This window comes from Podarcis gaigeae, assembly GCF_964106915.1.
Source record: "Podarcis gaigeae genome assembly, chromosome: 2".
Taxonomy (NCBI): domain Eukaryota; kingdom Metazoa; phylum Chordata; class Lepidosauria; order Squamata; family Lacertidae; genus Podarcis; species Podarcis gaigeae.
In genome coordinates this window covers 109815983-109834879 of record NC_139679.1, presented here as the reverse complement: position 1 = coordinate 109834879, position 18897 = coordinate 109815983, and the positions used below count along the sequence as shown (strand labels likewise).

Sequence of the window (18897 nt, the reverse complement as noted above, 5' to 3'; positions counted from 1 at the left end):
AGGGTTTGTCTTGGTACAAAGTGTCTGTAAGGAGTGGATGCTGCCAAAGCTAGCAGAGATAACGCTCCAGGCACACAGCCATTTCTGTTCTGAAGATTTATTGCCAAAAGTTTAAAGCAGTTACAAGAGTTTCAAAAAGCACGTCCATGCCTAGCTCAGTCAGATGACTCGACTGGCGATCTCCTACCCCTCCTCCCCCAACAGGCCCATCTCCTCAGTGCACGCCTCCTACTTCCTCTGTTCTGTGAGTAGCTAGTTCCGGGCACTGCTCCCCCCTCCCTATTTCCTCCTCTGAGTCGGATGAGAGACTGCTGATGAGCTCTTTAGGCTCTCTGTAATTGCCTCTCTCCCCCCTCAGCTCTTTGGCAGCTTCCAATTACCTGACAGTGTCGGGCACAGGACCATGGCACAAATCTGCATACAATTTCCATATCCTAATCTATGCACATAGATGGAAATTTAGTCTGACTTTCAAAGAGAAAACCCACTTTCTCTTTTTTTCTGGGGTACAACAACAACAACAACAACAACAACAATTCTGACAGGAAGGGACGTGGGTGGCGCTCTGGGCTAAGCCACAGAGCCTAGGGCTTGCCGATCAGAAGGTCAGCGGTTCGAATCCCTGCAACGGGGTGAGCTCCTGTTGCTCTGTCCCAGCTCCTGCCAACCTAGCAGTCCGAAAGCACAAAGTGCAAGTAGATAAATAGGTACTGCTCCGATGGGAAGGTAAACGGCATTTCCGTGCGCTGCTCTGGTTTGCCAGAAGCGGCTTAGTCATGCTGGCCACATGACCCGGAAGCTGTACGCCGGCTCCCTCGGCCAATAAAGCGAGGTGAGTACCGCAACCCCAGAGTTGTCCACGACTGGACCTAATGGTCAGGGGTCCCTTTACCTTAACCTTAATTCTGACAGCAAAGGGTGCAAACAACATTCTGTAGGCCAGAAATTTTCAACCTTTTTGAGTCTACAGCTCCCTTAACCAACTACAGGAGACCGGTTTTGTCACCCCTTGCCTGCAGAGCTGGCAGCCTCTCACCCTTTTTGGAACGTCCTCCTTTGTGGAGGGCTCCCTCAGCCTCCTCTCCCCTTCCCTCTCCTTGGGAGTCCTCCAGGCAGCTGCTGCTGCTGTCCTTGGTCTCTGAGCTGCCCCCTCTTGCCCCAAAGAGAGGTGGTTCCCAGAGGCACCATTCATCTGTAGAGCTTATAGTCAGGGCTGCTGCAATAAACAGCCATGGAAGCTGTTTGGGAGGCAGAGACATGAGAGCACATCAGAGGAGGGAGGGAAGGAGAGAGGGACAGAGTCCAGTGTTGCCCGTGGTACCCCTGACCATCATTCAAGGCACCCCAGGGTGCCACGGCACACTGGTTGAAAGCTACTGCTGTAGGCATTAGCAGAATGTGTATCAATTGGTCCCTCCACAAATGAAGAGAGCAGTGGCTGGGGCCTCGCTGGCAGTGTGTTTTGCAGCACAGACAACTGCCCATTAGGGAAGAAAATAAGGGCAGTTGTAGGAGGGCTCAGGGCCTGTGGCTCCATAGCAAAGCCCTTGATCTGATTTTGAAGCCCTTGATCTGATTTTGCAGAGACTCGCAATAATGCAAAACTTCCTCTCTTTTGCAGTAGATGCTGTACAATGCAACAAATGCAGTTCAGGTGCCCCAAATGCGCCTTGCAAGCCAAGTGGTCTGGTATGTGAAGGATCATTCTGCACATTGATGAAAGTATATGATGGTAAGCAGTCTTCATACCCTCCAACATTTCTCCAATGAAAATAGAGATGTCCTGTATAACAACAACAACAACATTTTTATTATTTATACCGTGCCCATCTGACTGGGTTGCCTCAGCCACTCTGGGCGGCTTCCAATATATAAAAACATCACAAAACATTAAAAAAACTTCATTATACAGGGCTACTTTGAGATGTCTTCTAAAGGTTGCAGTTACTTATCTCCTTGGTTCAGGGTCCGAATAACTCCTTACCCTCCAACATTTCTCTGATGAAAATAGGGACGTCCTAAGAAAAAATGGGACATTCCAGGATCAAATCAGATGATTGTTCCATATTCACTATATAGGGAAATGTAAACAGTGGCAGACCTTCAGGTCTCAAATTTCAGCCCTGCCCTGTCCGGTGCCAAAATTCGGTACCCCCTTGCCTCTTCCCTTCCATTCTACATCATAGATTCTACATTATGACTTCTCTCAATTTAAATACCCCTTCTATATGTAGGCTATAGAAGCTGTGATATATTGCTTGGGGGAGGGGGGTGCAGGAGAAGAGAAAAGGAAAACAAGACTTCAGTCGCCAGTTATGTGAATGTCTCATCCAGAAAGTATAGCCAGAGACATTTTGGCAAATTAACACCCCCCCCGACATAAACTTTACATCTGAAAAAGAGGATGTGTCCTTAAAAAAATAGACACATGGCAGCTATACCCCTGTAGCACCCCCGAGGCTTTATGCCCAGTGCAACCGCACCTCTAACTCCCCCTCTGATGTAAACATGGAACTGTCCCTTTTCATTTTTAACTAAAGCTAAGTGGTGCTGTGGTCTAAACCACTGAGCCTCTTGGGCTTCCTGATCGGAAGGTTGGTGGTTCGACTCCCCGCGACAGGGTGAGCTCCTGTTGCTCGGTCCCTGTTCCTGCCAACCTAGCTGTTTGAAAGCACGTCAAAGTGCAAGTAGATAAATAGGTACCGCTCCAGTGGGAAGGTAAACGGAGTTTCCATGCACTGCTTTGGTTCACCAGAAGCGGCTTAGTCATGCTGGCCACAGGACCCAGAAGCTGTATGCCGGTTCCCTCGGCAAGTAAAGCGAGATGAGCGCCACAACCCCAGAGTCGTTTGTGACTGGACTTAACTGTCAGGGGTCCGTTACCTTTTTTAAAAGGTCCAAGAGAAAAGCCAAGATAGACTAGGTCTCCCTGCTTGAAAGCTCCACAGGTTGGCAGGGTTGCCCCCCCCGCCCCCCCCATGTTTTGAGGAGTGTGACTCACCTGGAGTCAGCCAACACTGGATCAGGGGCATGGTCCACCTCCCGATTCAGAGTAAGCACCAGTAAAACCCAAGCCAGTGTGGTGTAGTGGTTAAGAGTGATAGACTCGTAATCTGGTGAACCGGGTTCGCTTCTCCGCTCGTCCACATGCAGCTTCTGGGTGACCTTGGGCCAGTCACACTTCTCTGAAGTCTCTCAGCCCCAGTCACCTCACCGAGTGTTTGTTGTGGGGGAGGAAGGGAAAGGAGAATGTTAGCCGCTTTGAGACTCCTTAGGGTAGTGATAAAGTGGGATATCAATTCCAAACTCTTCTTCAGAGGGGCTGTGATGGGTTTGGCTTCCCCTTCATCTGGGAATGCTGGGACAAGATTAAAAGCATCTGGACAAGCCTTCTTGTGCTTGACAACTCCTGCAGACTTGGTCTTCTTTTCAGGTGGATCAACCTTTTCAAGTAAGGGAGCAGACCCAGTGGCCTTGGCCCTCTCAAGTGCATTTAAGCAGGCCAACACCTGCTTAGGGACCTCCTGTGTCGTTCGCTAGGGCCACAATGAATAAATTCAACAGGGGAATGCAAACCAACAATAATTAGAAAAATACACGAAACAAATGAGATCAGATTGGGAAGTGGTGTGGCGTTTACTGCAGCAAAGGCTTCCAGACTTAGGAAACCCTATTTGGGATCTATTTTAGATCATTGTGGTGGAAATTCTGAGGTTTGAGGTTGTTATATTTATTTTCACATGTATCTGCTTTTACTTGATTTTATTTGAACGTTGTTTTTTTTTAGTGGTTGTAGCACAATAAATTCCAAATTCTATTCTAGGTACATTTTAAAGATGGAGTTCAAAATGTTTTTTACTTTGGTGTGGAGTAAACTTTGTCCCCTTTGATATGTTCTCTAGTCTTTTATGACATGGCCTATGAACGATCAATCACATTGTCTTCATTCACAAGTTAATACTCACAGAAATCCTTCCCTTTCTCTCTCCAGCTGGTGCAATGACTAAATACTACAAAGACTGCGGCGATGCAAAATCGAAAGCGTACTGTGGAAAAGATTGGGAAAAAGATAAGAAAATACATAAATTGTTATGCTGTGAGACTAATCAATGTAATTAATGATTTAGCAGTGATCCCTGGATCGCAAGAGGTTGCACTAAATTTGGGGTATCTTCCAACTCTATAGTTCTGTGATTCTGTGAATATTGTATTCCTAAATCATTTCAACCTGTCCAGGGACCTCATGGTAGAGGGTGGGTAAGAAATTCTGTGGTGGTGGTGGTGTTATCCTTTCGAGTGTGGATCTCAGAAAGACATAACAGTTTCTTTGTCCTTTCTGCATGGTGAAAGCCAGGTCTTCCCATTGCAATTCAAATGACAGATGAAAGCTCTTTGCAGGTGTTCTGATGCCATCAGAACAAGCAGGCTGCAGGGGAAAGGCAAGACTGACTCCTCCCCTTTTCCATCCTCATCACCATCTCTGAACTGATGGCTATCAGTGTGACACAGGGAGCTTTCTGTATTCATGGAAGGTTCCCGCACCAGAGTCCTAAATGCATGAGAAACCTTCATGAGTACAGAAGCTTTCCTACTTCGCAGTGCACAGTACCCAGCAACGGAATGACTGTCTATGCATAGCTGTGAATCAAATACTGTATTGGCCTGGATATAAGCCACACCCGAATATAACCCGCCCCTTTAAAAATCAAGGGGTGGGGGATAAAAAAATACAATAACCGAATATAAGCGGCTCCCTAAAAATTCCGCAGGCACTCACACCCGTCATGTTTTACCGTATGTCTGTTTCAGCAGCGATATTGCAAAAGCCTAAGGCCGTGAATTTAAGCTGCACTTTAACTTTTCACAGTCGGAATTTGGGAAGAAAGTGCGGCATATTTGGGCCAATACGGTACTCATTCACAGCTTTGCTTCTCCTCTGTGCTCTAGGGAGCAGGTCCACTCATTTGTGTTCACTCATTAAGACATCCTTTCATTGTCTTATTGTTTGAAAAATGACACACACCCCCCCCAGAAAGTGCACAGTTTCCTTCGGAACTGGAGTGGACTGTGGTATTTCTTGATGAGGTCATGGGCACCTGCCAACCAGTGCTGTGCGCAGTCTGCTCTCCTGGAAACAGCAGGACTCTTTATTCGGTTCTCATTTCTAGTAAAGCACACGTGGATCATCCCCATTGGCCACATTCCCCATATCTTACATTAAGACCATCTTCCAACATTTTGAGGCAACATCGGTAGAGTTCCTGTTCTATAGATTCTTAGCTGAAGAAAAGATCTTACTTTTTAATCGGATGCTTCAGTGTTTTATTTGGAGTAAAGTTTAAAAGTTGTAATTATGTTTTAATCTATATTTGTTGCCCATGTAATTGTTGTTTCTTGATATTCCCCTTGAAAACACTCTTCTTTGTATTTTCCCTACCTCAGGGCTCATTTATGTGCGATGCGCTTACATCTGTCATAAACTGAAATGCATTCACTGGTCTTCTGTTAATGTAGTTGCAATAAATATTTCACACTGATTTCAGTCCCTTGTCCATTATATCTGCTCACTGCCCTCTCACCTGCTGGGGGAAAGTGACAGGGCGCACTGTTTTGAGTGTTGGCAAGAAATAGGCAGTGAAAAATAAAAGAGAAAAGCTCAATTTTGGATTAAAAAAAAAACACACACACCTAAATTCCAGCCTTAGGGGCAGGGGATATATAAACCTCTACTAATAATGAAACTACAGAGGTATCTTGGTTCTCAAACTTAATCTGTTCTGGAGGTCCGTTCCAAAACCAAAGCGTTCCAAAACCAGGGTGCGCTTTCCCATAGAAAGTAATGCAAAATGGATTAATCTGTTCCAGACTTTTAAAAACAACCCCTAAAACAGCAATTTAACATGAATTTTACTATCTAACAAGACCATGAAACAATAAACAATGTACTGAAATCACGCAATCAACCAATCAATCAGTAGCTGAACTGGGTTCCACACAGTCACAAAAACAAAACAAAAAGAGCCGCAGAAACAAAAACACAAAAACAAAATAGCAAAAACAGACAGACCTCAGCGTAACACTCAAAACAAAAGTGTGGCACTCAAATTGGTAGCATAAAACTCAAAATAGAAGTGTGACACTCAAATCGGAGCACGTTCGGCTTCCGAAAGAAGTTTGCAAACTGGAACACTTACTCCTGGGTTTGCAGTGTTTGGGTTCCAAGTTGTTTGAGTACCAAGTCATTGGAGAACCAAGGTACTACTGTATAGCAATATTAAAATCTAATGAAAAACATTCATCAGCAAATAATGTTGATAACTCTCTTCATGGTTTCTTCAGCTTCCCATAAAATTATTTCTAAAAGAGTGGCATAATAGGGAGAAGTGATGCAGTCACAGGAGAAAATGGAACATGTGGAATCGCAAGGCCCATTCAGACTTTCACCTCCAAATATTTTCAGAGAACATGAAGGGAGGAGGACACTAGCCAATCATGCTCGCTCTGCCCTTAGACCACATCTACAGCATCAGCACCTCATATGCTGAGCAAAGGGATTAAAGGAGAAGCCCTTGTGTATTCATCTGAATGTTGCCGACAGCTTCCCCATTGAGCCGAGCTAGGGAGGGAGGAGAAATGTAATTCAGATCACATTTAAAACTGAACCTTACAAATCTGCACTTTTCAAAGAAATATGACAAATGAACCACAGCCTTCCTCCAAAAGTCACACTTGTCTGAATTTTTCAAAGCAGTTCTCCAGTTCTCCAATTCAGCTGGCCATGGAGGTGCAGGTCAATTCTGTGTCCAGGGCAGCTGCCTACCAGCTCCATCTGGTACACAGGCTGAGACCCTACCTGCCTGCGGACTGTCTCGCCAGAGTGGTGCATGCTCTAGCTATCTAACCGCTTGGACAACTGCAATGCGCTCTGCATGGGGCTACCTTTGAAGGTGACCCAGAAACTACAATTAATCCAGAATGCGGCAGCTAGACTGGTGACTGGGAGTGGTCACAGAGACTGAGCACAATTCAAAGTGTTGGTGCTGACCTTTAAAGCCCTAAATGGCCTCGGCCCAGTATACCTGAAGGAGCTTCTCCATCGTTTATTTTTTATTTTTTAAAAGATTTTTATTAAAGTTTCAAAAATTATATAAAAACAAAACAAAACAATAATACAAACAGACAAAAATAAAAACAAGTATAATTTCAATCCCTTATTTTCTTATAACTTACTTCCCCGACTTCCTCATACCTCCCCTTTCTGTATTCCAATTTCTAATTTATTAATTCAGCAAATCCTTTCCCTTAATTTTCATTTAATTTTTGGCCTTTCTTTTCTTTTTACTTATCCATTACAGCTGGAAACCACGTAATTTCTAAACCAACGTCATTCTAACATTCATTAATTTTGCAATGTTTCTTAAGATAGTCCTTAAATTTATTCCAATCTTCTTCCGCTGTCTCTCTCCCCTGGTCTCGGATTCTGCCAGTCATTTCTGCCAGTCCCATGTAGTCTAGCACCTTCATCTGCCATTCTTCCAAGGTGGGTAGATCTTGTGTCTTCCAATACTTTGCGATGAGTATTCTTGCTGCTGTTGTAGCATACATAAAGAATGTTCTATCCTTCTTTGACACCAATTGGCCAGATGTCAAGGATATAAAGAACTTTACAACTTTCAGAAGACATCTGAAGGCAGCCCTGTATCAGGAAATTTCTAATGTTTGATGCTTTATTATGTTTTATATATTCTGTAAGCCACCCAGAGTGGCTGGGGGAACCCAGTCAGATGGTTGGGGTATAAATAATGATGATGATGATGATGATGATGATGATGATAATAATAATAATAATAATAATAATAATAATAATAATAATAATTACAAGAGCCCTCTCCCCAACTGTGGTTTCCTGCAGAGCCGTAGCTAGGTGATCTTGCGCCCCTGGCAGAACCATCCAGATTGCGCCCCCTAGCCACAGACAAATTAGCTCTTATTTCTGCCTTTGGAGAGCCAGTGTGGTGGGAGAGCCTGTGTGGTGTAGTGGTTAAGAGCGGTAGTCACATAATCTGGGGAACCGGGTTCGCATCTCCGCTCCTCCACATGCAGCTGATGGGTGACATTGGGCCAGTCACACTTCTTTGAAGTCTCTCAGCCCCACTCACCTCACAGAGTGTTTGTTGTGGGGGAGGAAGGGAAAGGAGAATGTTAGCCGCTTTGAGACTCCTTAAAGGGAGTGAAAGGCGGGATATCAAATCCAAACTCTTCTCTTCTTCCTCTTCTTCTGCCTTTCCACCACCCATTCAATTCCTCACGCACTTCACCTTGTATCGAATTCTTCCACAGAAATTCCAACATTTAATTTATTATTTCTTAATAAAAGGTTGCAGCAAAGAAAATGACATTTTGATGTGAGTTGACAGTTTTAAAAAAATGTAATTCAGTTGCAAAACCCTTTGTGGATCTTTATGCTATGATTATTCCCCCTGCATTTCCTTTATACTTCCAATTTTTGCTAATCTTTTGTCAGGGAATGCTCTGAAGAGGAAGAAGAAGAAGAAGAAGAGTTTGGATTTGATATCCCGCCTTTCACCCCCTTTTTAAGGAGTCTCAAAGAGGCTAACATTCTCCTTTCCCTTCCTCCCCCACAACAAACACTCTGTGAGGTGAGTGGGGCTGAGAGACTTCAGAGAATTGTGACTAGCTCAAGGTCACCCAGCAGCTGCATGTGGAGGAACAGGGAAGCGAACCCGGTTCACCGGATTACAAGACTACCTCTCTTAACAACTACGCCACACTGGCTCATCAATACATCAATCCTACTCATGAAATTAATTGTTTGCTATCATTTTTCAAATAAACTATATGCTTCACCCATTCTTTATTAAAGGTTACCTCTTCCTGGTTTCTAACTGTTCCCGTGAGCTTTGCCATTTTGGCATAGTCAATTAATTTTATCTTCCTTGATCGGGACAGTATCTTCTTTCCATCTGGGCAGCAATGGTCACGCACATAAAGATTTTTTTTCTGATCCATCGGGTTCTCCACACCAATTATTCCTAAAAGAAAAGTTTCTGCTTCCTTAAAAAAAAAAAAATCTTCAACAGTTTTTTTTCAACTCATTATAAAACATTTCCCATTACTACTTTACACATCCACCACATATGAAAAAAGACACCCTCTTTCTCCTTACGTTTCCAGTATATGTTTGATTTCGATTTATACATTTTAGCTAATTTACTAGGGATTAAATGTCATTGATACATCATTTTTGTACAGTTCCCGCCCCCCAAAGTATAGCATGCTGTACATTTTAAATCCGCAGTCCATTACCTCTGCCATGCAGCCATATTATAACCAGTCTCTTGCCCAGTGTATCATCACTGATTTACCTCCTCATCTTCTGTTTGCCATTCCAATAATAGTTTATACATTTTGGGAAATAATTTATTTTTATTTTCTAGCAACTCTTTTTCAAACTGGGACGTTTTATTAAAAAAAACCCTGTTCTTTTTATCCAACTTAAATACTTCATTAAGCTGATGATACTGCAATCAACGACCAGTATCTTCCCAGTGGCGGAGCAAGCTGATTGGGCGCTTGGGGTGGCGCACGTGGCCTGTGCCCAGGAGCGGGGCCAGCTGCCCATGGGGCAGGGCGAGCCAGGGCAGGACGCTCCGTGGGGCCTCCAAGGTGTCTGCCTGCCTCCTCCCACTCAGCCGCCCTACATTTGGGGGGGGAGTAGCGGGTGGACCCAGGAGAGACGTGTGGCTCGGGCACGCTGCAGGCCCCGTGGTGAGTGCCACCCAGTATTTTGTCAGCCCCCTCAGTGGTGACACCTGGGGCAACCTGCCCCCACCACACACCACTTCCTCTGCCCCTGTATCTTCCCATCACTTTCCTAACCACAGGTATTGATGCAGCCTGGGCATTGGTAGATTGGCATCCACTCTGTAGAGTCACAAAATTCCAACAAGAAGCAAACAAATGGCAGCTGGTATGATTACAGTGACCTGTGTGTTTGAGTATGCTTTAAAATAGATGGGCTGTTTAAGGAACTCATAGGTGGCGCAGTGGGTTAAACCACAGAGCCTAGGACTTGCCGATCAGAAGGCCGGCGGTTTGAATCCCTGCGATGGGGATGAGCTCCTGTTTGCTCAGTCCCTACTCCTGCCAACCTAGCAGTTCGAAAGCACGTCAAAGTGCAAGTAGATAAATAGGTACCGCTCCGGCGGGAAGGTAAACGGTGTTTCCGTGTGCTTCTCTGGTTCACCAGAACTGGCTTAGTCATGCTGGCCACATGACCCGGAAGCTGTACGCCAGCTCGCTTGGTCAGTAAAGTGAGAAGAGCGGCACAACCCCAGAGTCGGCCACTACTGGACCTAATAGTCAGGGGTCCCTTTACCCTTTAAGGAACTCATACCCCTTAGCACAGCACTAGCATATTCAGATGGTTCTCCTAGTACTCAGCATCCAAGATCAAATGGCCTCCCTCAACTGACTAACCAAAAAACCAAGCTACCTGCCTTTTAACTCTCCCCTGTCGCAAGCATCAACCCCAGCTTTGATTCTATGTGACTCAACCAACCAAGAAATATGGAGGTGGACAGGGAACCCATTAAAAGGAATAAATATTCCCTTCACATAAGATAGTATCTGAGGTCTGGGACAATCTTTATAGCTTCCTGCTGATCCCTCCATAGCTTACTCGGATTTGTCTCAATGATCAGTACACCATGCCCCAAACAGCTTGAGGGAACTGCTACCACATCCCTGCTGTTTCAAACCACCAGAGCGTATTGCCTTTCAGAAAAAGGCATTTATTTTTTTCCATAAAAGCTATATTCAGCCTGTTTCCTCAAACCAACTGATGTGTAGCTGACTAACGACTCATTGGCTGGAGGCCAGATCTGTAGTTTCTCAGTTGCAAGCCTTTAAAAGCAGTCTCTTCATTTTAAAAAAAGCTTTCCAATGGGACAAGGCTTCTTTCTTGACAACCGAGGCCCACGAATGGCTCAGGCTTGGCTGCTTGCATTCTGTGTTTTACTTTGCCTCAAGTCTGGAGGTAAGTCTCCGCATTACTGAGAGCCAGTGTGGTGTAGTGGTTAAGAGCGGTAGACTTGTAATCTGGTGAACTGGGTTCGCATCTCTGCTCCTCCACATGCAGCTGCTGGGTGACCTTGGGCTAGTCACATTTCTCTGAAGTCTCTCAGCCCCACTCACCTCACAGAGTGTTTGTTGTGGGGGAGGAAGGGAAAGGAGAATGTGAGCCGCTTTGAGACTCCTTTGGGTAGTGATAAAGTGAGATATCAAATCCAAACTCTTCTTCTACTACCTCAGGATGGTTAAAACAAAAAGCAGTCCCCTAGTTATTGTATGTTACTCCTCCACCTCACTTCCTAAAATGGAGAAATCTCCAAATGGGCTTTGCAGCATTGGTGTCAGTACTCGGCATGTTTGGGTAAATGTTGAGTTTGTGTCAGAGCTCAGTTCTGCGGACAGCAGTGTGCCCTCTTTTTCTTTTTAAATCTCTTGTCCACCATCAAGGAGAGGAACACAGGACCAAGCCACAAATATGCCTACAATTTCAATATCAAAATCCATACAAGTTTAGACCAATTTTCAAAGGGGAAAAAAAATCCTTCCTCTTACTGTTAGCTTTCGGTGCCAATAGGATTTGGGGGGCTTAAGACAATAAATATTGATGCATCCCTACTTAAATTAGGACGGGTGTTGCTTGGGTCTCCCTGGTACTATGTGTTGCGGCACAGACAGCTGCCCATTAGGAAGGAAAATTTTTAAAAAGGCAGGAAGTGAAAGCAGACCCAGGACCTCTGCAAAACACCGAGAGCTTGGAGCCCCGGGTTTAACCTAGAATCAGGGGTCAGCAAACTTTTTCAGCAGGGGGCCGGTCCACTGTCCCTCAGACCTCGGGGGGAGCCGGACTATATTTTGGAAAAAATAATAATGAACGAACTCCTATGCCCCACAAATAACTCAGAGATGCATTTTAAATAAAAGCACACATTCTACTCATGTAAAAACAAGCTGATTCCTGACCGTCCACGGGCGGGATTTAGAAGGCGAATGGGCCTTAGTTTGCCTACTGGGCCTTAGTTTGGGCCTTAGTTTGCTCCTGATTTGGTGAGTTGTAATGTAATGTTTTCAGGAACAAACAATAAAATCAAAACCTCCTCTCTTTTGCAGTAGATGCTGTAAAGTGCAAAAAATGCAGTTCATTTGCTCCAGGCCCAATATGCAGTGAGGGTTTTGAGGAATGTGAAGGAGAATTCTGCAGCGTGATGGAAGTGTACAGTGGTAAGGAGACTTTCCTTTTTAAATTTTTCGTTTGTGTAACTAGGGGGGCGCAGGGCACCTGTCTTCTCAGTGGTCATAAGGAGCCCTGCTAGATCTGACCAAAGGTCCATCTAGTTCAGCATTCTGTTTCCAAGTGGTCAAAAGAACCACACATAGCCTTCATACCGATGACGGACTTGCTGACAAATTTATTGACAGCTGCACAAATTATGATACCTAGGAAGTGGAAGGGGCAAGCAGAATATAAAATGGAAGAATGGTATAAGGAGGTGTGGGATATAGCTATTAATGATAAATTAACATGTGCCTTTAAGGTAAGACGGGGAATATGCAGGAGAAATGGTTTCGAGAAGATATGGAGCGTGTTTGTAGAATTCGTACTGTTAAAACGGAAAGGGGTCAAACCATCGCAAGAGGTGTTGAAATTTTGGGAGGTTTGATAGTTACAATTGAATGGTCTTGGTGGGGGGGTGCACTTTTTAATTCTTATTTATTTATGATTATTACTTTGTCATAATAATAATGAAGAAGAAGAAGAATCACACATCATGGAACTTTAGAAATAGAAGGGAAAATAAATTAGAGTTTTCATATGCCTGGATTTTCCCAGACATTTTATAAATTACTGAAAATCCCCCCCCCCAATGCAATTTCCCAGATATGTCTGGGTAAACCTGGACTTTTGGCATCCTTAATCTAGTTCAATAGGGCAGTGGGTGGCGCTGTGGTCTAAACCACTGTGCTGTTTGGGCTTGCTGATCAGAAGGTCAGTGGTTTGAATCCCCACAACGGGGTGAGTTCCCTTGCTCGGTCCCAGCTTCTGCCAACCTAGCAGGTCGAAAGCACGCCAGTGCAAGTAGATAAATAGGTACCGCTTTGGTGGGAAGGTAAATGCCGTTCCCGTACGCTGCTCTGGTTTCGGTGTTCCATTGCACCAGAAACAGCTTAGTCATGCTGGCCACATGACCCGGAAAAACTGTCTGCGGACAAATGCCGGCTCCCTCGGCCTGTAAAGCAAGATGAGGGCTGCAACACCAGAGTCGTCTTCTACTGGACTTAACTGTCAGGGGTCCTTTACCTTTACCTTTTTTAATCTAGTTCAAGCTCTTTTTATTGCTTAGTTTGAATCTCCTTTCTTATAATTTGAACCCACTGGTATGGGGTCTACCATCTGGAGCAGCAGGAAAAAACACCTTGATGCATCTTCCATGTGACAGGCCTTCAGATAGTTGAAGATGATTATCACATCACATCTCAGTCTTCTCTCCTCCAGGCTAAACATACCCAACTCCCTCAACTGTTCCTCATAAGGCTGAGGTGCACCATTCTGCAGCATAGTATCAGGAGCACTGCCCTGGCTGCCATAGTCCCTGCTTCCCAGGGATACCAGAGCCCGTGGTTCCACTAGCTTTGGAAATAACAGGGTCCTTGCCAGATTCTGTGCTTCTTGGAAGAAATGAGATCAGTAGCAAGAGGCCATAAAGGGTCCACGGGAGGCCCTGCTTCTGTGCCTTGAAAGCAGCTAGTAGACAAACAGATATTTTAAAATAGTTACTTAAGGAGATGACATGTTAGACAGGGATTGAAAAGGAAGCTTTTCATTCCAAGGAACAAATGGATATGTCAATTGAACATGGACCTCTTTTGCAGTAAGGGCTTCCAGACTTAGGAAAATGAATTTGGGATCCATTTTAGATCATTGTGGTAGAGATTCTGAGATTTAAGATTATAGATTTATTCTGGCATGTATCTCTCCCATCCTTTAACTTCATTTTATTTTAATGTTGATTCCCCCCCCTACTTTTTTTAAAGCAAATTAAAAATCAAAATTCTGTTCGAGTAGTAATGTGTAGTAAACCTTTGTGCTTTTTGGTATGTTCTCCTTTCTCTTGTTATGGTCTATGGACTAGGCTAATAAAATCACATTCATTCAAATGCAAATGCTTTCCTTTCTCTCTGCAGTCAAAACCGGTGAATTACAACTAGTCCACAAATCCTGTCCCCCCAAATCCTTCAGAAAGTACTGTGGAAAGGTTTGGACGCGCTACAATCGCGCTAAAAAGAAAGTAGACTGCTGTTTTACTGACTTTTGCATTGAGTGATTTTAATATTGTATTCTTAAATTGGTTGTGGTTGTAACAGTTATGCTGTTAGGTGTAAATCTCACAAAGACATTGTATTAAAAGAGTTCATGCTCTTGCTCCATCATGGAAGCCAGGAAGCCCTGTTTTAATTGGACAAACCACAGAAAAGGATATAGAATATATTAGCCTGATTTTTATTTTTATTAAACCATTATCCATGTCAAAATTTCCATCTATGTTCTCAAGCTAAGACACCTAATTTTGCTATCTTTCTGTCATTGTTTCTAAGCTTCTCCCTTCCCCACTGTTATCTAGTACAACGCTAAAGCCTTTGGACAGTTCTGATGTTAAGGCTATTTGCCAATTTGTCTTCTTCAGGAGTAAGCTGCATTGAATTCAGCAAAGCTTACTTCTGAGTACACAGGCTCAGGATTTTGCAGTTGCAAGATTTCGTAGACAGATTCCTCAGTCTTTCTCAACCATTTGATTTAAATATATAACTATGCCGTGTGCCCAAGAATAAGCTGTGCTGAATTCAACTGAGTTTGATGATGAGTGGCTAGGCTGGGGATTTTGCCGATGCAAGGATTTAAAGAAAGATTTCTCACTCCAGCCAAGCCATGGTATTAAACACCCAGAAAAGCAAAACCAAAACCGTCCCCTGGCCACAATATGTCTGTACAGGGATCTGAGCTGGCATGACAAACACTGCAAGCGCTAAAGAAACACAGACAAGTAACTAGCCCCATCCATAGACTGTGATTTTTTACATTGGGCACAACAGGTATCTCCCCTAACTTGGGAGCATTCTAATGATTGGTCAGTCCTGAACTGCGTTGTTAGATCCTCCCATCCCACACTCGCAGTCAAGGGGGTCAGGTAGGGGGCTGGACCCAGACTCTCCTGGATTTTGTCCATTGGATTCTGAATTCTCATCTGCCCTGAGTCCAGTGAACCCTGTCCCCCTGACCCCCTGTTTGGTTAGAGTGCTGGAATATTTTTTCTTTTCTTAATACTGCCATGTAACTGTAATGTAGCAAAGTTTAAACTACTGTATTTTGGACTGGTGGGAGGTGGCTGTTTGAAATATACAGTGGTACCCCGCAAGACGAACGCCTCGGAAGACGAAAAACTCGCTAGACGAAGGAGTTTTTCGTTTTCTTAGCCGCTTCCCAAGACGCATTTCCCTATGGGCTTGCTTCGCAAAATGAAGCTTGCCCCACAAGCTCCGGGGATAGCGGGGAAGCGCAGCGCGCCTTCCCCTTTCTCCCCGGACCCCTTTTGAACCAAGGGGCGGCAACGGGGAGAAACGATTCTCCCCGCTGCCCTTTCCCTTGCTTTAAAACAGGTCCGGGGAGATTGCGGGGCAGGCAATGGGGATAAGTAATCTTCTCCCCACTGCCCCTTGCTTTAAACCGGTCCAGGGACAGAGGGGAAGGCGCGCGGCGCTTCCCCTCTGTCCCCGGACGGTCTCCATAGGAACGCATTGATTAATTTTCAATGCATTCCTATGGGAAACCGTGCTTCGCAAGAAGAAAAACTCGCAAGAAGAAAAAACTTGCGGAACGAATTAATTTCGTCTTGCGAGGCACCACTGTAATAGATAACATAATTGCTAGATTTGCATGCAGTGCGACAATACAGTGGTATCTCGCAAGACAAATGCCTCGTAAGACGAAAAACTCGCAAGACAAAAGAGTTTTTCATTTATTGAGTTGCTTCGCAAGACGAATTTCCCTATGGGCTTGCTTCGCAAGACGAAAACATCTTGCAAGTTTGATTTTCAATGCATTCCTATGGGAATCCGTGCTTTGCAAGACAAAAAATTTGCAAGACGAAAAAACTCGCAGAACGAATTAATTTTGTCTTGCAAGGTACCACTGTAAAAGCTTTTCAACACTTATTTTATCTAATGCTTCAGTGTTTTGTTTTAATGGAGTTAAATTTAAGTTGTAATCCATATTCCATTTTCTTTTCTGTGTAATCATTGTGACTGGAATTTCCCCTCAGGAATGCTGTTCCTTATCTTTTCCCTTCCTCAAGATTCATGAATGTACAATATGTCTTCATTTCCTATGAGATTGTGATGACTATGTCTTTCATAAACTGAAACGCGGTCTGCTAATGTAGGTGCAGTAGATGTTTTAAAAATGGATTTCAGTCTCTGGTCAGTCTCAGCCCCTGGCCATATCTGCTCGCTGCCCTCTCACCTTTGGGGTGCTTCCATACAGTGTGCATGGGGGCTGATTTAAGTCTCGGAACGAAGCAGGCTGAGTGAAAAAATAAAAGGGGAAAAACTCCTTGTGTGAGTATTTTTTAATTAAACAAAGTCCTGGACCTATGAGGGGTGGGTGGGGATAAATAAACTTCTACTAATGAAGAAACACCCAGGAAAGCAGGGGCTGTGTGGTATATTTCCTACTGATACAATCCCAGTTCTCTTTAATTATTACTTTGAAATCAGTGTAGGAGGCAGACCCTACAGGTGAACTGGAAGATTCACAGCGGCTTAAGATCTGGTCCACGTATACCTTTAGGTCCAGGTCTGCTGACAGAGTCATGGGAACAAATAGAACAAAACTCATTTCACCCCTCTCTGTAAGGCAGACCAGAAATCTCTTTGTGTAGTGATGAAGATGTGTCAATAAGGGGTGGGGGAACTCTTCTACAGCAGAGGTTCACAGTCACATAAAGTACTACAGCCATGGACAGGACAACAAACAGGGCCTCCCTCACATATCTTTTAATATTTCCCTAGCCTCCCCAATATCTTAAAGCCCATAGTGGTGCATGATGGCAGAGGAGACCCACTGCCCATCAGTATGAACTGTCGCACAGTGGTAAATTAATCAACGCAGAGTCTTCTTCATAAACAGAATAAAACTTTTACTTGAGAAAATAAAGTTGTTCATAAACAGCATAGTTAAAGAGCACACACAGAGTGCTCATCTATCTGACTCTTCACAGAGGTAGTTACAGGAAGGTAGCCGGGTTGGTCTGCCATAGTCAAAAGAAAATATAAAAAAATCCTCCCAGTAGCACCTTAGAGACCAACTAAGTTTGTTATTGGTATGAGATATCTGAAGGTATGTGAAGAAGTGTGCATGCACATGAAAGCTCATACCAATAACAAACTTAGTTGGTCTTTTGAATTCTGGTGTTGGAGGAGACTCTTGAGAGTCCCATGGACTGCAAGAAGATCAAACCTCTCCATTCTGAAGGAAATCAGTCCTGAGTGCTCACTAGAAGGACAGATCGTGAAGCTGAGACTCCAATACTTTGGCCACCTCATGAGAAGAGAAGACTCCCTGGAAAAGACCCTGATGTTGGGAAAGATGGAGGGGAAAAGGAGAAGGGGACGACAGAGGATGAGATGGTTGGACAGTGTTCTCGAAGCTACCAGCATGAGGTTGACCAAACTGCGGGAGGCAGTGGAAGACAGGAGTGCTTGGCGTGCTCTGGTCCAGGGGGTCACGAAGAGTCGGACACGACTAAACGACTAAACAGCAACAACGATGCTACTGGAAGGAATTTTTTTATTTTGTTTCTTCACAGAGGCACAGTCTTACTAGAGTCCTGGAGCCACTCTGTCTGCAGCAATACAACACTGGCTGAGACACACACACACACACACACACACACACTCAGACACTGGGGCCCACAGAGAAGCTGCCTACTTTTATGGGGAGAGTGAGTCATCACTCAAGATGAGTCACGAGTCACAGTGACTTAGCAGTTTGCTGTTAACAGTTAGCAGTTAGCAGGCTTGAATGATTGTGTAGGCCTTGTAGGCCTCACTGCTTCTGCTCTCAAGAACCTTGGTCTCGTGACATGAACAAGGTGCAGAGGTTGCCTTCTGCCGTGTCAGACCTTCAGTCCATGTAGCTTAGGATTCCTTGTGCCGTATGTGGGGAAACTGTGGTTCTCTGGATGTTGCTGAACTACAACTCCCATCATCCTTCGCCATTGGCCACGTTTGCTGGGGTTGGTGTGAGTTTGGCAACCTTGGGAGGGGGAGGGGCTCCCGAAATCTGGTGCGGACAGCCTTAAGCTACATGGACTCACGTGGTATAAGGCAGCTCCCTAGGCAGGGCAGTAACTCCTAAACTCCATACTGGAAAGCTCTATCATGCCACAAAAAAAATCGCTGGTGTGTCGTGAAAAATAAATTTAAAATCACCGGTGAACCTAAAGCACCTATTTACAGAGAAGGCTGTTTTTGTTTTAACAATTTCTTTTGTGCTTTTATCCTGTATTTTTATCTTGTGAACTGCCTTGAGATTTTTGGATGAAGGGTGGAAAATAAATTTAATAAAATAAATAAAAATATGTTCATCACGCTGGAATCAGTGTAAGAATATAGATGTATAACTGAGACAATGTGTCAATTGTTTTTGTTAAGTTAAAACCCAGTTCCAGCAAGTAAAACTGTAAAACTTCTTTTGTATGTGTGTGGTGTGAATTTATTTTGACACAAAAAGTCAGATCGGACATACACCGA

At 44.3% G+C, this 18897-nt stretch overlaps 3 long non-coding RNA genes across 3 annotated transcripts; all 3 read left to right on the top strand.

The window, feature by feature from the left end:
- Positions 1-651: 651 nt before the first annotated feature.
- LOC310838149 lies at positions 652-5542 on the top strand. Its single transcript, XR_014560730.1, has 2 exons — positions 652-1732; positions 3992-5542. It is a non-coding gene; the product is annotated as an uncharacterized lncRNA (long non-coding RNA).
- A 5340-nt stretch (positions 5543-10882) lies between these two features.
- On the top strand, positions 10883-15050 carry LOC310838176. Its single transcript, XR_014560765.1, has 3 exons — positions 10883-11059; positions 12202-12312; positions 14275-15050. It is a non-coding gene; the product is annotated as an uncharacterized lncRNA (long non-coding RNA).
- Positions 15051-15993: 943 nt separating this feature from the next.
- On the top strand, positions 15994-18837 carry LOC310838322. The gene is made up of 2 exons (XR_014560926.1): positions 15994-16026; positions 16271-18837. It is a non-coding gene; the product is annotated as an uncharacterized lncRNA (long non-coding RNA).
- The last annotated feature ends 60 nt before the right edge of the window (positions 18838-18897 follow it).